General features: G+C 42.8%; 1 protein-coding gene across 2 annotated transcripts in view; it reads left to right on the top strand.

Annotated features, from left to right (window-relative positions):
• LOC105931412 (zinc finger SWIM domain-containing protein 6) overlaps window positions 1-17,460 on the top strand; it is a 73,060-nt gene that overhangs the window by 13,827 nt on the left and 41,773 nt on the right. The gene's annotated exons all lie outside the window — the stretch shown is intronic.

Here is a 17,460-nt window from a genome sequence, read left to right on the forward strand (position 1 = left end):
AATGACTGCTCTGAGATATGCACAATGCTTCCAAACCCACGACCTTGCATAAATATGTGGGTATGGATGGATGGAAGGATGGAAGAGATTTGAGTATTTATCTCCTTGACTCATAAAAATATTTATATAGAAATAAAAAAAACTGATACACAATAAGAACATGGGTCAGAAATAGTTTGTTTTCAGGTGTAAATTAAAGGAAGGAAGTGATCAAGTGCCTTGAGATGACATGTTTCATGATTTGGCGCTATATAAATAAAATTGAATTGAATTGAATTGAATTGAATTAACAGTATATGAGAACAGAAATTAAATAATTATGTGTGTTTGCGTGTTCCCAGATACACTATACATTTAGACAACTATTATACCAGAACTGTTTGTCCATTTGGTTCATGTTGGCAAGTATGGAGGCTCATCTTAACTCTGGTGTGAGCCAAACAAGCTGGCATCTGCTTGAAAATGTGGGTCCCATTCAGTTGAACCTCAACCCTGGTGTGGTTTTCTCACAGGAAGTGATGTCTCTTAGAGGTTTGATTTTTTTTTTTTTTTCTTTTTCTTTTTTTTTTTTTTGGGACATATATATGATCTTGTGCCCGCGTAACCACAGGAGCAACTGCTGCTCATACATACATGGCAACATGCTTACAGTCTGCTGCTCTTGTTTCTAGCTAGCGGTTTTAACAGTTAATGGCAAGGAATAATCCTTAAACAAATTATATTCTAATTATTCCTAGTAAAAATCAATTCAATTCAATTCAATTCAATTTTATTTATATAGCGCCAAATCATGAAACATGTCATCTCAAGGCACTTTACAAAGTCAAGTTCAATCATATTATACAGATTGGGTCAGATTATACAGATTGGTCAAAAATTTCCTATATAAGGAAACCAGTTGATTGCATCAAAGTCCCGACAAGCAGCATTCACTCCTGGGGAACCGTAGAGCCACAGGAAGAGTCATCTGCATTGTACATGGCTTTGCTGCAATCCCTCATACTGAGCAAGCATGAAGCGACAGTGGGAAGAAAAACCACCCATTAACGGAAAAACCACCCATTAAATCAATGTTTCATGTTTTCAGAATTACATTCTTCCAGTCTCCAATTGACCATTTCAGCTATCTCAAGAATTAGTATTAACAGTGTTGGTTAGCTGAAACTAAACTTTCTTTTCATATGTCATAGAAATTAAAATACAATCTAGTCTATTATTATTATTATTATTATTATTAATAATAATAATAATAATAATAATAATAATAATGATGATGATGATGATGATAATAATAATAATAATAATAATAATAATAATAATAATAATAATAATAATAATAATAATAATAATAATAATAATTGTAGTGTAAAAGTAGTAGTACTTTAGTAGTAGTTAAAGCGATATACAAGTACAAGTGGATTTGTTTTGTTCCCTTAAAAAAACCTAATTCAAAGACCGATAAGCTGAGTAAAGTTAGACTCTTACTGTTTACTCCCTCTGAACACGAGCTTGTGAGTGTATGACTCTTTGTGTTAATTGCTCGATGGGGGTGTTTATGACTGTGTGTCAGGCTGAATAAAGGTGAAGCATGTTAACGATAAAAGGCTGGATGACATTCCCGTCTGTCATCATTCCCACCCTATCGCATTTCCACCCTCGTGTGCACACACTCCTGTGCCAAAGGCTTTAAGACCCACACCAACAAGACGCCTCAGAATAAACACCGGCTGAGGCCACGAGTTTACCTGCCTCTGACCCTCGTTCTTTGGTAGAGGTGTTCACTCAGTGACACCCCCCCCTCCCCTTTCCCCTCTACCCCTGTTATTGAGCTGGCCTAGTGCTGACCTCCTCACTTGACCCATAGGGATTTACTGAAGTCAAAGGTCAAGCTGGTCAGACTGTCCCTCTAGTGGCTGATTGCTCTGCTTGAAAGACAGGCCTGCACTTCCATTATTGTTTTCCAATGAATAGCGCATGACTGAAGGCCGAGATCACTTGCATGATTGAATGTTGTGTTTTGCACATCCCAATAAGCAGTTCTTCACCTGACAAAGGACAATGAGTATGGCCTTTCCCTTTGTAGAGCAATCTGGAATCTGAGCCAGATTGAAGTAGAGAGAGAGAGGTAGGTGTGTGTACCTCCCCCCTCTTTCTTTTTTTGCCTAGCAAGCTCAAGTGCCATGTGAGCTATGTACTGTAGACTGAAGAGGAGGAGGTCCTGGGAGTGGAAGGTGCCTCTGGCTGTGCCTGGTCCAACGATGGTGTGGCTGTGTGGCATGTGAGACATGCATTCATTACTCCATTGCTGAGCCGGGCTGAATAGAGCTGGAAAGGCTCTCCAGGCATGAGAGCGACGGAGACAAAAAGAAACAGAGGGATTCAACAAGAATGAGGGCTAGGATTTCAACTGATGAGGGAATTTAGTTTGCCTTTCTAAAGAGTTTCGTCATTAAGGACTTCTTTTTAAAATTCTTGGATTTTTCTCTCCTCTTTAATCCTCTTGTCATGTTTCTGTCTTTTCTTCTCCTCCTGATTGCTTCATTCCCACCCTCCCTACCCTCTGTCGCATTTGCCTCCTCGTGTTTACAAGTTCTCATGGTTGCTGTTCCCTCTCTTTTGGATTTTCCACGTTCATTTCCCGAACTATAAAACAAAAACCCATTGTGTTACCATTGCCTCCATCTAGACAGGGCTTGTTTCCACACTATGCTCTTTGTTTGCTCTCGCCAAACCAGGTTAGCTGCCTAGCTAACTCCTGCTCTCTGCGCTTGCAGTCTGTAGCCAGACCTCAGGAGCTATTGCTGTTCCTGTATTTAGAAGCTATGTTTAACAATGGCTACAATTATGAGAGAAACACATTTTCTCCTGAGTAAGTATAATGAATATCACTGAAAATATTTATTTCTTGCTTTCCTGTTGTCAGCCATGCGTCTGTTCGATTAGAAATGTTGTCATACAGTGTATGTACCCTTGTTGTCGGTGGCGGGGCTTGCTCTCTCTGGATGTCTCGCAGCCTGAATGAACTGCATAAGCTGAACCTGTCGTGGAAAAATAAATCTTCCTTTTAAACAGTTTTTCATAACTTTTTGTTCTTCCTCTTTTTCATTTTTAAACACCTGACCGATACAGAAAATAACTAACTTCTTCCCTTAGTAATAACATCCACTTTGAAGAGTGTTGTCATCGTGACCTAGTCGTGTTTAGGTTTGGAGACTTCACCGATCAGAAAAAGACTAAACCTTTCATTTCCTGCTACTTATCTGCAAGACTTTCAGACTCTTTTATCCACTGAAATTGGCTGTGGGTCAATTTGATCTTTTGACAGTTCTGTAAATTGCTGGTAACAAACTTTCAGTACACAAAAAAGTTGAGTATGAAACAATCAAAAGCAACAAATGTCAGAGGAGTTGAAATGTCAACTCAGGCTGTCTTTCGTAGCCGCTTATAGAAAATATGGTTTTCTTTTAAATAGTGTCTTACGCCGGAATTGCTACGTGTTTGTTTATGTGTACGTTTGTGCATTTTGGAAAACGTTTTTTACCCGAAGCGACTCACAAATGAGAGCTAACAATAAGCAACTTAGAAGGAAGACCTCTGGTCAGGTTCTGTCACAGGTGAGAGCGGCAACAGTGCAGAAACAGTACAAGGGGTAGCGTTGTCGTCAGTGTGACCTGGTTGAACATGTTAAATGGCCCACACCATTTCAGGAAAAATATTTAATTGCATTATTATTGCTGAAAATTGGGATGACAATATCGATTACAGTTAGCAACATTTTCCTGGGGAAGTATTTGTTGTTACCCTTTCACAATGCCCCCACCACTACCTAATGGTATACATCAGGTTGGGGCATTGAGGGCAGTTTCAGTTAACCTGACCCTAGCCAGATTGATATCGCTTCGCCTAGCTTCACTCACATCAATCTGGGACCTCTCCCATAGAGAGTGATTTCTCAAACCTGATTGGCTGGACAATACATTTTATTGTCCAGCCAATCAGGACGCAGGACTGGAGTTTCATAGATGTGACGTAGTGGAGAACCGACCATGAAAAAAACAATGGCGGCTCGCATCGAGGAAGCAAGCGTTAACATTGATGCTGCTATTTCTTACGTGTTGTCCAATCTATCTAAATTTGTTTCATTAAAAGAACATCAGAGAACGGCTCTGAAGACTTTTGTTGGTGGAAATGATGTTTTTGCCCTTCTCCCGACCGGATGTGGCAAGTTTTGTTTTCCCTGGCGCGCCCATGGCGGAGTGGTTAGCGCGAACCATGTTAGGAGGCCTTGTTTTTTCCTGCGTCGCTCTCACAGCGTCACGGGTTAGCTTCGGTGTGAGTGGTTGAAATAGCACGTCGATAAAGATGACAGACAAGTGGCTTATCCAATCATATGCAAGGATTTTTGATAAGGCCCAGCCTTCTGAAACGCCATTCCTATGGATCTGTCCCAGATGGATGAATGGAGCGAGGCGGAGCGAAATACATCTGGCTAGGGTCAGGTTAGGTTTCAGTCCCTCCAGCTGGTCAAACCTATCATCAATATGTAGAGTGTGAATGCCTGACGCCTGAAATTTAATATCCTACCAAATACTGTGTCCAACAGCCCGTTCCAATATTGATGTAGCTCACCCTGAGATTCCTACGAACACTGGGATTTGATCAGCTTTGCCGTTCACCGTGCTCACTGGTTGGAACAAATATCAGATTTTTTAGTTACCAACAGGCCGATCACTGGTCATGGCCTGTCAACCTTAAAAACCTTCCAACTCCTGTCGCCGACAGGTTTCGTTGTGTGTCTCTGGTTTTCTTGACATTTGCATGTTTCGAAATCAACTTCTTTTTTTTTAACTGCGTAGTTCTGCTACTTTTTTAGTCTGGTGTAATGTATTCATTGCTTAAACCTTGGAGTATACATAACCCAAAAAAAATAAATAAAATAAAGGGCGGTGGCCACTTTCTCCCCTCAGTGGTTCATGTATTTTCCATTATGGTGGAATAAACTGATGTATTAACTTGGCTTTGGAAAGAAAGACCATCTGCCACAATGTGTCATTACCACTTTGTTGGCATTTTTTTTTGCCCAAACCTTACTATCCTGGCTGTCTCTCTAGCCATGAGGTGGCTTGCTGCTATCCCTCCTGGGTGGCTACATCATTTACCCCCCCGCCCCATACCCTCCACCCCAGCCAGTGACAGCCTCAGCCCAGGGAGACATGGGTAATGGTCCTCTCTGATGTACACCCTGACTCAATTGAACTGGATGGCAGACACACGCCTAAAATAACAAAAGGAGGGGAAGGAAAAAGGGGGGGTTGAATAGGGAGAAGGGGGAGGGAAGGAGCCAAGCGATCGATAAAGGAGGGACACATTGCCTAATAAAGATTTATTTCTTTTTGTCCCCCTCGCCATTCGCCTTGGCAGGGCTGAGAGAGGGGGGAGGAGAGAATGTGATTAGTGGACTCCTTCTCCCAGGGTGCCTCGGATAACGTGTGCATCTGTAGCCGTATGTTTGCCCCGATGCGTTTTGTGTATTTTTTTTACATCTCTTGCGAGTTTATCACACGTGTCCGTGCTCTCATCCCAAGAGCGAAAGGGGGTTTAAAAACAGCCTCTGCAGTTTGTTCAGCCAGCAGTGACACTAGCAGCTGCAGCTGTGTCCCTGCCCCTCTCTGCCTCTCTTCCTGTCAGCTAATATTTAGTTAATCTTTGGTCTGGGACCTGCGGGACTGGCCGGAGCTCCTGGTGCCCCATCCATCTCTCACTGATCTATATTCCACGCTGGATCCCTGTGCCATTAACCACCACCGAGGGGGGAAGATGGAGCCGCAGAGAGGTAGAGCACAGAGGAAAGGGCAGATGGGTGGAGGGAGAGCCGCAGAGAGACAAGGGAGTGATGGAGAGGAAGCCATAGAAAGAAGGGGCTGGGGGGGGGGGGGGGGGTGCTGTCTCCCATCTCAACACTAAATGAGAACAAAAAAGGCTATTCCGTCCGTGGCAGAAACCTCTACCCCTAATTTTAAGGGCATGTCTGTGCAAAAACGGTGTACTCATTTGGGATTTTAAAGTATAAAAATAATCTATTTGCAGCCTCGCAGGGAATGCTTCCTCGATGTGTAAATAAAAGTCTAAGCTCTAGACGTGGCCGGGTTACCATTGTCAAGCCATACAAAGCGTTTTGAAACGTACTGATTGGTAAACCGCCACCATATTCCATCATACTCTTACTCAGGTTTAAGGTAGTTTTAAATAGATGCCAGAGAAAGTGGCGGAGGAAAATTTCCCAGACTGCATGGAGCTTAGATCAACGTAGCGCTGCCCCTCCTACACCTGTTGCTACACACTGCCTGTCAGCGACCTAGGGAAAAACAAAAGGCTACTACAAAAGGCAAATTTAACCGTTTGGAAATATATCCAGTCGTGAAGAACTGTTGCCGTATAGGAAACGGAAGCATCGCCAACCATCATTGTTGTTAACGCTGATCTCAGACTTTAGAGTTTTCATTTGAATTATGTAGGACCTACAAATCATCTGAATGTTTTATTCAAATTTTTCAATTAGAGATGCACTGATTATGCTTTTTAAAGCTTAGGCAGATTTTCGTTTTCTTTGAGATCTGACTTGCAAATTTCCATTCAGACCCCTTTCCCGTTGTTTGATTACTAAGGAATACGACGCATAAAAAGAGGAAAGCTGTTTTGTAGGTTCTTCGATGGAAGTTGTGGATTTGAATGAAGCAGAAGTGAAAGAGTTGGAAGATCAACAGCATTTCTATAGGTCTCTGATTTAATCTCTAAACTGTTTAGAAATTTGCATGAACGTACATGCTGTTAGTCTATGTGTTTTTATTATGCTATAATGTTTGGAATACTAAGGTTTGATGCATGACAGGAATAGAAAAAAAATATTCTGCTCTTTTTGGCATTTGACCTCACCGGAGCAGAGAGTGTTAACAGAAAAGTGTCCGAATCACACCTCTGGCTGATTGATTAGCACCTTTTTTTTTATTTATTTAAAACTACAGTTGGCCTCCTTCCTTATATAGGAAATTTTTTACCAATCTGTATAATCTGACCCAATCTGTATAATATGATTGAATTTGACTTTGTAAAGTGCCTTGAGATGACATGTTTCATGAATTGGCGCTATATAAATAAAATTGAATTGAATTGGCAAAGCTACAAGCTGCACTTTTCTGACTACAGCAACTAGCATGACTGATTTTAAAAATCTTGCATTAGCTTGTTATACTTGTTTTACTCTATGTAAAGGAAAACAAGTTTAATATTCTATGTAAGGGTTGACCGACTTCAGTCTTTAAGAGCCACTGTGCTGCATGTTATAGATGTTCCCCTCGTCCTACACACCTGTATCAATAAAATGGCTAATTAGCAGGTAGAACCTAATCAAGTGTCCAGGTGTAATTCAGTCCCTTGGATGACTAAACGTAGAACATACAGGACACCGGTTCTCGAGGGCTGGAATTGGTCACGTCTGTTCTATGTAATGGAAAAAAAAAAACGACTACTAAATCTAGCTGGGGATTTGGTCTATTCTTGCTTAGGTCAGTGTGTCAAAATAACAAATGAACATTATTAAAACTATATTTATTAGTCAATATGTTATAATGTTTTAGTAGCAGGAGGATTTATTTTTTCCTTGCTAAAAGCAATTAGGTCGAGTTTGAAGTTTTTGCTGTGACATTTTTGGATAAACATCACGAGACTGTGGTCTTTTTTTTACTCAAGGTTATCATACCGCGGGAACCCTTATGCCTACTTCAAGCCAACGTTCAGTAACAGGGTGTTTTGCACCGGGATGCTTTAAAGATGGAGCGAGAACAAGGAGGGCGGAGTTGAAGCAGGATGAGGGGAGAGGAGAAAATGGAAAACGGAGGCAGAGATGCAGGAGCGAGTGAACCGAACTCGATGAGCGGGCCACTTGGTTCATGTGCATTGTATCGGAGAATCCACGTTCGAGGCCTCTAAGTGCTGAGTCACTTACAAAGGCGCAGACTAAATGCTTCTATGCCAGATGCATGGTCCATCGCAGTGGGACATAATAGGCTGTAAAGTGCTTTGTAAGCAGCGACTGCTTGCCTCGTGGCTAACCCTCGACTTTCCCTCTCTTGAACCCGACTCCAGACCTCATTTCACCCCTTTTTTTTTATGGAAACACGGCGTGTGTTTTTGTTATGCCGGAACGACATTTGTCGCTTCCATCTTTCCATCCTCGTTGGTATTCCATGCCCTGTGTCCCCGGCTAGCCGCGTAGAGACATCCTCTCTCGCTTCTTCTCTCTGCCGGCTTGTTGCGCACGTGTTCGAACGCGGGCACCTGTTTGCCATCGCGGTGTGTCTGTGCGCGTTTAGGGGTCACGCCTGCGGGTCATCCGTCATGAATGGCGGGGCTGTTGTTGAAGCTCAACTGGTTGGGGAAGGCAGCGGCCAGAGAGAATGGCTCGCTAGTGACGGAACGTGAGGAGGAAGAGAAGGAGGAGGAGGAGGAGGAGGACGGATTGGCTGGGTGCACAAAGGGAGGAGAGGAATGAGGGAGCCGAAGAATCGCAGAGGAAAGAGGAGAAGACCGCTTGCAAAGCCGCTGAGCCCTAACCACCTTCTGTCAGCCTGTCTGCTCTCAGAGCTGTTTTCTCTCTCATAGGAATCTAATGGCTTTTCCACTGTCCCTTTTCCAAACCTCCACCTCCCTCTCCCTCGCCTCCTCCTCCTCCTCCTCCTTTTCTCTATTGCTGGGCAGTTTTGTTCTTCCTTATTCCTCTCGACCTCCTTTGCCAGCTCGAATTCTCACACGCAGTCTCTGTACTGCCTCCCCTCCCCTTCTCTCTCTCTCTCTCTCTCTCTCTCTCTCTCTCTCTCGCTCTCTTTGCATCCGTCCAGCTGCCGGCCAGGGGAACAGCTGACTAAATCTAAAGCTCGGGGCCCCTGGCTCTGGCTCCAGCCCCAGCTCTGCTCCCCCCCCCCCTTGCTTCATCTCTCCCACCTCTGGCCTAAAGCCCTGGCTCCTCTCTCTGCAGCCCAAGTTCAGCCCTGGCCCTGCCTCTGCACTTCGGCTCCAGCTCCCAGCGGTTCCCTCCAACCGGATCCCTCTCTGTCCCACCTTGTAGCCGAGAAGCCTCAAAACCCTTATCTTCTGACCCTGCCCTCATTTTTGTCCCCGCTTCCTACTTTTCTGTGTTTCGCTTGCTCTCCCCCAAACCCCCCCCCCCCCCTCCCTCCAGCTTTGACAGGCTGTAGCTGGGCCCCTGGTACCGTCCCAACATATCTGGACCCAGGCCTCATCCGGGCTGGCCGCAGTTCAGTTCTCTGGCTCGCGCAGCTAGCCGCTGTAGCCAAGCATCTTTCTCTCCCTGGCTAGCCACCGCGGCTCGCTGGGGCTTGCTTTGCTCCGAGCGACTCTCGGCTCGCGCGTCCGGCTCAGCCTGGCTCGGCACAACCCCCGCGAAGCTTCCAGACTCCAGTGCGCGTCTCTTTGTTTCCTCTGCTCCCGTTTCCTCTGCATCTCTTTAACTCAAGCAGACAGGCTCGGCACAGGCACAGAAGCGTGCATCCAGCGAGAGTGCAGAGCATATGACACATGATTGGCAGCAGGGGGGAGGACGGGGGGGGGGGGGAATGGGCCTTGTCACTTCTCCAGACGAGCCACGGGCTCGAGTTTGATCGCCGCCCTGGGAAGCGAGCCTTCGTCCCTCCTCCCCCAGCCTCCGCGGCTGTCAGGGCAAACGGAGCCGGGCTCGGGTGATTAGGTGCAGGCCCAGGTTCTGCCATCACGCCCGCGAACAGTCGTCGCGGATAAAAGACACATGTCAGAGCGCTTCCCTCTTTCTGACGTCCGACCGCTCTGAAGTGACTGACGGAGGGCTGACAGACTACGGTTCAGAGTGAGCCCCTTTAGCTACGCTGGGATGCGCGTTCCCCCTTTGATTGAAAGTGGGACAGCCGAAAAAGATCCAGTCAGTTGGCACGGGCTGAACCTCATCAGAATCTTCCTTTTGAAAACCTCTGGGCTATTCACAGATTGTTATTCAGCTTGTTCCCATCAGTCTAATCCTTGGCACGGCTTTTCACATCCGCGTTGCCATTTTGTCGCCGCGTTCTGGGTCTGTGTGCAATACGTGTGTGGAGAGGAAACTTGGAAGTAGTAGGAAATTTCCTTTGGTGTCACGTTTTTTTTTGTTTTTTTTTTTTTTTTCTCTTTGACTGACAGATGTGGGGAAATGAAAGCAAATCGCAGTATGACACGGGCTTCAAACGTTCCTGCATTTCAACATTTATTAACAAGGACGCACAACAACCAGGGATGTAATGGTAGCTCACGAGAAGAGGCAATGCACACTGTTGGGTTTATGAGACGAAACAGGCATTTAGTAACTTTTTAGTAATAGTTAATTTCTTTATATATATATATATATATATATTTTTTTTTTTTATAGATATATCTAGATTGATCTATATAGATATATCTATATATATCTTACCGACTGTATTTTAAAGAATAAGAAAGAACCACATGAGTAAATACAAAGCATTCAAAGTACCACCATCTTATAGGATATTTTAAAACGGCACAGCCACAGGACCTTTTCAGTATATTTCATAAAAACAAACCAGATATATAATTTTGCGATTGACTGAAGGATGTCATTACACCTTTTTTTTTTTTTTCATTTTTAGTGTGAAGTTGAAATTTGCAAGTTTGAAGTAGGAAAAATGACTTTAGAAAGCCAGTAAAATTAGGAATTCAACAGGAAAATATTTTTTTCCCCCTGAAATTCCAACTTGAAAATCCAATATGGCTACCTGACATGTAAAATTAGCTGTTATCTACAGCAACCCCTCCCCCCCAAAAAAAACTTTAAAAAACTTTATTTGTGCTTCTGATAATTCGTTGTACATCTTTCCACATCATACTAACCAATCCCATTTAGTCAAAAATGTTGCTGCAGTGTTTGAAATCACAAAATGCTAAGACATACTACGTTTTCCGAACTTATGTTGCTAGTAGTAGTTAGATCGATGACTGAGAATAGTAGTTGGCAAACCCCCTGGTCTTCATATTTGACACTGGAATCGGGTTCTTTGGGGGTTTTAATGTCGTTCCCAGATCCAGACATCGTGAGGTAAATGAAACGCAGCATAAACAGCCGAAAGCCATTGTTCCGGCTTTACTGATGTCCGCTTCAGTTTGTGCTGAGAGAGTTCTCCAAATTTCCGATTCAGTTCTCTTTTAAAAGGTTTCAGACAAAGCAAAGATCGTACAGCTCATCATTTTGATTGTTGGTATTCTCTGTGCAAATTAATTGATACACACCTTGTAAATAATTAATTAATACTAATGTTTCTTCTGAGGACCACTAAAGGTACCACCCGTGCTGCTTTTGCACCATAGTTGCAGAATAGATTTTTGAAAGCCTCTGTATATTACATTTAAGACTTTTTAGGGCCTTGTTAAGACCATTGTTATTTACAGTTACATTTCCTTACAGGGAAGGTTGAGAATCTGGTGATAATGAGACCCAGTTTAAAAATCCTGGAAGTATTTAAGAATTATTCAGACTTAAATTTGACATTTTTGAATGTAAGATTTGGAGAGATTCTTTTAATAACATGCAGACCCACAGCTGTAGACTATTCTTATCAAGGCCTGACGTGTCTTTTTACTAAGCCCTCCCCAATAATAGTAATTTAAAATGTTCCCTTCTTGCATTGCGAAGAAATAAAATAAAGCATTCACAAAGCTCCAATTGTGTTTAGAAGAATCTCTAATAAGTTTAGAATGGTCCGGTTCAGCTTTTTAACTAGAGCCTCGTCAAATCCAGTCCAGGCTCATTAAAAACGGCTAAATAAACCTTCTGTTTATAGCTTACAAGAGGCTATGACAAGCACACCAACTTTAGCTATGTGAGCAGTTGTAACGGTTAGGCTGTCGTGATATTCTTACAACGCTTACAAATCATTCGTACCTTTTCCACCTCTCAGGTTTTTCAGGTATCAAGAATTCTTTCACAGAACGCTTTCACTTACATTAGACAAAGATGTTTGCTCACAGGAACTTGATATCACCGTCAATGGGAAAACAATGTCATTTTACTATCGCGAGATGTTGTTATACCCAGGGTGGACTCTTGAGATTAGAGAAGGGGGGGGGGGACACACAAAGAATGGGAACTAATGACAAAGAAGCGACAGCGTTTGTGTGACCAGAGTTAGGGGTGTTAAATAACCCACCCTAAACACAGGGGGCTTAAATCAGACAGAGGTGCACAAACCTTTTCATTCAAAACAAGCTTTAGATGTGCTCCCATTCTGATGCCAAGGTTGTTTTACGGACCAGTGCAACATTAATTACCTTGGTGTAAAAGCCAACTTGAACTAAGCCGCTCGGTCATGGTCTTCTACCCTTATAGACTTTCCCTCTGTCTTCTCCTTTTATGCTGTCTCTCGCTCAGGATGGCACCCGTTGACTGCCGCTGACCTAATTTGGGCAAATTTGACTGACCTACTTCATGGGTGAATGCTGACTTGCAGCGCGGGTGGGGGGGGGGGGTGATTCTCTCACCCACATTCACACGTACTATTCTCCATCCTCATGATTATCATGCGGCTGCTCAACCTCCTGTTGCGAGTGCTCCATTGCAAGTCAAGTTGTGTGCTTTTAAACACACCCCTCCCGGTCAAATTTCATCTGCGTGGTTCCCTCAGCAATCTGGCTTCCCAAATGAACGTAATGAGGTTCTAAAAGTCCAAGTACATCATAAAAAAAAAAATAAAGAAAGTATTTGACTTTTGTTTCGGGTGCTCTCGGAGGTGACATAGTCCTTCGTTTCGCGAGTCGCCCATGAGACATAATCAGCATAATTGTGTAAGGATGTGATTATTCCGCGGTCATCTGTGCAAATGCTAATTTGAACAAATTTAATGAAACAGTCTGGAGAGCATTCGAGAGTACAGTTACAATTGAAGTAATTCCTTTTATGAAGTTGGAAGACTATCTAGCAGACGTAGTGATCCCATTGGAGGATTGCCTTTTAAACCGCTTAAAATTAATTTGTGGGTCATTCCATCTCAATTCCCTGTACACTGGACATTTTAAGTTCAGGGTTTTTTTTTTTTTTGTCAAAAAGTTGTGACTGAGATCTTTTTTATCCTTAAAAAATATGTATTTAGCGGCTATTGAGAACCCGTTACTCTATAGAATGTCACAAGACCATTGCATTTAGTGACAGGGATAACATGAGGCCTTGTCTCTAAATGCACAAAAATGCTTTCCAAAGTTTGGATAAAAAGAAAACATTTGTGGTCTATTAATGTGGAGGGGATATCTGGAGACTAAAGAAACAATAGAGAAGAGGTGAACCATGGACATGCCCATTGTCGCTCGCTTCTTGTATTAAATGTGAAATGCTGAAGAAAACCGGAGCTAAGACTGTTTCGAGAAAATCTCAAGCCAAGATTGGTTGCTGCTCATTTTCTTCCCACCATTGTTCCGTGGCACAAGTACCACCAAATCTTTTGCACAAAGAAATTGTCAATGGATTATTGCAAGAAGGTCCTCTCTTGCCTTCTGAGACAACTCAGGATTTAAAGGTTGTTTTTATTTATATATATATATATATATATATAAATCCACTCGTAGTCTACTATAAAGAAATGTGGTTGTGTGGCACCAATAGCAATAAGTTGTTTTGATTCATGTTGGTTTAATCAGGACAAATTTGATTGAACTGAGATCGGAAACACTTAAATGGAAATGGGGTATAACATAAGGTCCTGAGATAATAATATACGCTACAAATAAAGTAAAAAAAAACCAAAGATATTATTTGTGTACACCGGATAACAATATAGTTTGCAGTTAACCTATGTTGACCATGAACTCGCCAGCCTCCCAAAGTTTTAACATCTTTGTCACAAAGATCTACATGAAGTGCAACCATAAAAGAGGGTATAAATGCATCCAGCTATTAAAAAGCATAATTGGTGAGCAGTGTTTAACTGTATGGTATCAGAAAGAATACATACTACCAATTAATGCAAATATTGTCCTTATCACAACATTGCACACTTTGATATTGCAATTAGGATGAAAGATATTGTGGAGCTCTGAAATGTATACAAGATTTCAGCAATTTTATCACAATTTGCATAAAAGAGTCATAAAAATAGTTAACTATAAAGAAAACAAACGCTGATAAACAACGTTTTAAAGATGCCGGTTTGAAAAATGTGGGGCACAGGTAAGAAATTAACGTAGGACATGACAAAAATTTCACGATTGGTACAGAATATAAAATGATGATCCACATAATTACCTGGGGCTACCTAGCGCTGTATTTTTTTATTTTATTTTATTTATTTATTTATTTTTTTTTAGTTTTGAATTATTTTATGTAAACATCATTGCCACCTGTTGGTGCAATATATTTATGGCAGTTTTCTGACTAATTCCAAAGATTGAGTATATTCTATTAAGAGAGAAAGGATAGATATATATATATATATATATATATATATATATATATATATATATATATATATATATATATATATATATATAGATATATATATATATATATCTATATATATATATATATATATATATATATATATATATATATATATATATATATATATATAGATATAGATATAGTTACGGCTGCATTTCACTTACACTAGGGTTTTTCCTCACTAGCTTCTGTACAGCCAAACGAAAGTTTAGAAAATCTGAAAATAAAAAAAATCTGAAAATAAAAAAAGTAGGCATATATGAATTTTTGACTTTGCTAGGAGCTATCCACTCTCCATTGTGCCCCTCAGTGTTTGCCAACATGCATGTACAATAGGTGCATCAACAAATAAAAACACCTGAATGCAAACAAACCCGCGTGTATACAGAATCACCCCGGGCAGATGTGTGTAGTCATGGCAACACCTACAGATAACGGGGTGTGTGTGTGTGTGTGTGTGTGTGGGGGGGGGGGGGGGGCATTGTCTCCCCCTTGTCCAGCAGGGTGCAATTTATCTCAATGTGGCCCATGAAAGGCAGCTATTTACATGAAATGAGAGCTGTTTCTGGGAAATAGAGGTCTCTCTGAAGGTTTTGATGTCAGCTGCCTGCTTTTAGCTCGAGAGTGGAAACCCTAACCATCCAGCGAGGGAGAGGAGTAAGAGCTGTAAACCTACCGAGACGGCTCGCTTCCCTTGCGCGACGGCTGCACTTCGCCCCTTGAAAGTCTCTCATTGTTTCCCTTCGATGCGCTGCAGGAGAAGGGGGCCAGGCGTTGCGTGTGATTTTTTTCAGGTCGCTTTGCTGTATTGCGCTGAGTGAATCTAACCCTCTTGCTTTATAACTTATCCTTTGGAGAGCGATGCTAACATCAACGTCAATATTTACAGGAATCGCCCGCAGGCAAGCAAATCGACCACCTCAATTCAGCAGAGACACGTTCAACCTTTTGCTCGCCGCCCCTCCTTTCTCCCCTACTCCTCTAACCCTCACACGTCTTCATCATCCTGCTTTCTGCTCGACGGTCGAGGCCTTTCTGTTCTTAGCTGATTTTTACCAGCGTGTCCTGCATACACGCGGGTGTATGTGTTTGTGTGTGTGGGGGGTGTATGGGGTGGTGGTGGGTATCTGACAGGGTCTACAACAGCTCTGATACAGGCTCAGCGGCTCTCTGAGAGATGCTGGATGACGCGTGTCAAGTGTTATTAAACCTTTCCTCCTCCCTCATTGACCCCCCCCCCCCCTCCCCCCCATGTCTGCCATGGTTAGTGTGAGCTATGACACTTTTCACCACGGGTTTTCGGAGAGAGGTGCCACATCTGATGCACAAGGCCTCACACAGACACAGCAGCTGAATAGACTACCCATGGAAAGTCTGTAGATGGGTAACCCTAACAAGTGAAGGGAAGGGGTTTCAGTGGGATCTGGGCAATTTATCCCTCACGGCGGGTTTATATATTAAAAGGCATGAGTTTAAAAAAAAAAAAAAAAGGTGTAAGGGTCAGCTGCAGCGTGCCAGCGGGTTCTGCAACACCCAGAAATTTCAGTTCATGCACATAAGGAGTATTTATAGAGGTTAGAGTTTGTAATAAGACCAGTAGTTAAGTATTTATTGTATTTAAATAATCAGATAAAACCATTCAAAATAAAATGGGCGAATAAAATGGCATAGATGTGTGTAGATTTTATACATATATAAAAATATAAATATAAATATAAATATAAATATAAAAATATAAAAAAGGTGGAAATAGGCTAAACTGGAGTCCAATATGAAAGCAAACGTGAAATCAGTAGAGGCTTTTCTGATTAGTGTGCACATTTTTCCTTCAGATTTGCCAGAGTATAACATAGTAGGAAGAGAGGTGGCGATGCTACCTTTGCCTCTTTCTTTTTTGTCTTTCATTTTGTAGATGTAGAAAAAACAAACAACAGTGAGTGTGACCTCGTTGACTCCAGGAAGCGAAGGGTTAAACACGAGTCGGCATGGGCGCGTTACGCAAACTGGCGGCTGGCTGGAGCTGAAAGGGGAAGTGCTGAGCTCAGAGGAACACTGGCTCACAGCCATCCCTCCCACCCTCCCCTCCTCTGAACCTCCCTCCCCTCCTCCACACCACGCAACCATTCCTCCCCCCCCCCCAACGTCCTCCCCGCCTTCTCGCTACAGCTGAGCGCTCCCCATGCTTCCCACCGCCAGGCGTGGTGATGTGTGTTTGTGTGTCTGTGTGCCTGTGCTGGAATGCAGCTTCCCCCCTCGGCTGGGGCCTGCATGTGTGTGTGTGTGTGTGTGTCTGTCTGGAATGATGCCTCCCCTTGTCTACTGTGTGACGTCAGTACACACAACGGGTCAGCTTAGGGCTAGGCAGCATTCTGTGTTTGTGTGTGTGTGTGTGTGTGTGCATCATGAATCTGGGGGGGGTGGGCATCAATTACTGGAGAGAGAGAAAGGAAAGGTGGCACTGTTTGTGAGCAGAAGGAGGCTGACTGCAGGGAGTCAGTATAGTGTGCATGCATGAAGGCACCGTGAGTGTGTCAAAGGGTGGAGCCGTGTGTGTGTGTGTGTGTGTGTGTGTGTGTGTCTGGTGGAGTGTGTCGAGTGACTTTCCAAATGAAATGGGAAGGGTAAAGAGTGTAAGGTTATTTTTCCCCTGCATGGAAAAAGTGGACGTGAAAATGTGCACAATTTCTCAAAAATGTGCACGAGGCCCGTGCTGTTAGTGGCCTGGCATTTCCATACGCAAACAACCACTGTTTACTTTCACAGTGTCTTTTTGTGTGCTATATTAGCCTCACGCATTCGTTTTACTGCATTTTGTTATGCTTTGACATTTTTGGGACCTATTTTTTTTTGCACTTGCAGCTTGGCACGAGGCTCTATATATGAAGCTACTAAAGTTCTAATTAATTATTACATTATCATCACAATCGTTGCTATTCTGA

The sequence above is a fragment of the Fundulus heteroclitus genome, chromosome 12, assembly GCF_011125445.2.
Source record: "Fundulus heteroclitus isolate FHET01 chromosome 12, MU-UCD_Fhet_4.1, whole genome shotgun sequence".
Lineage (NCBI taxonomy): Eukaryota > Metazoa > Chordata > Actinopteri > Cyprinodontiformes > Fundulidae > Fundulus > Fundulus heteroclitus.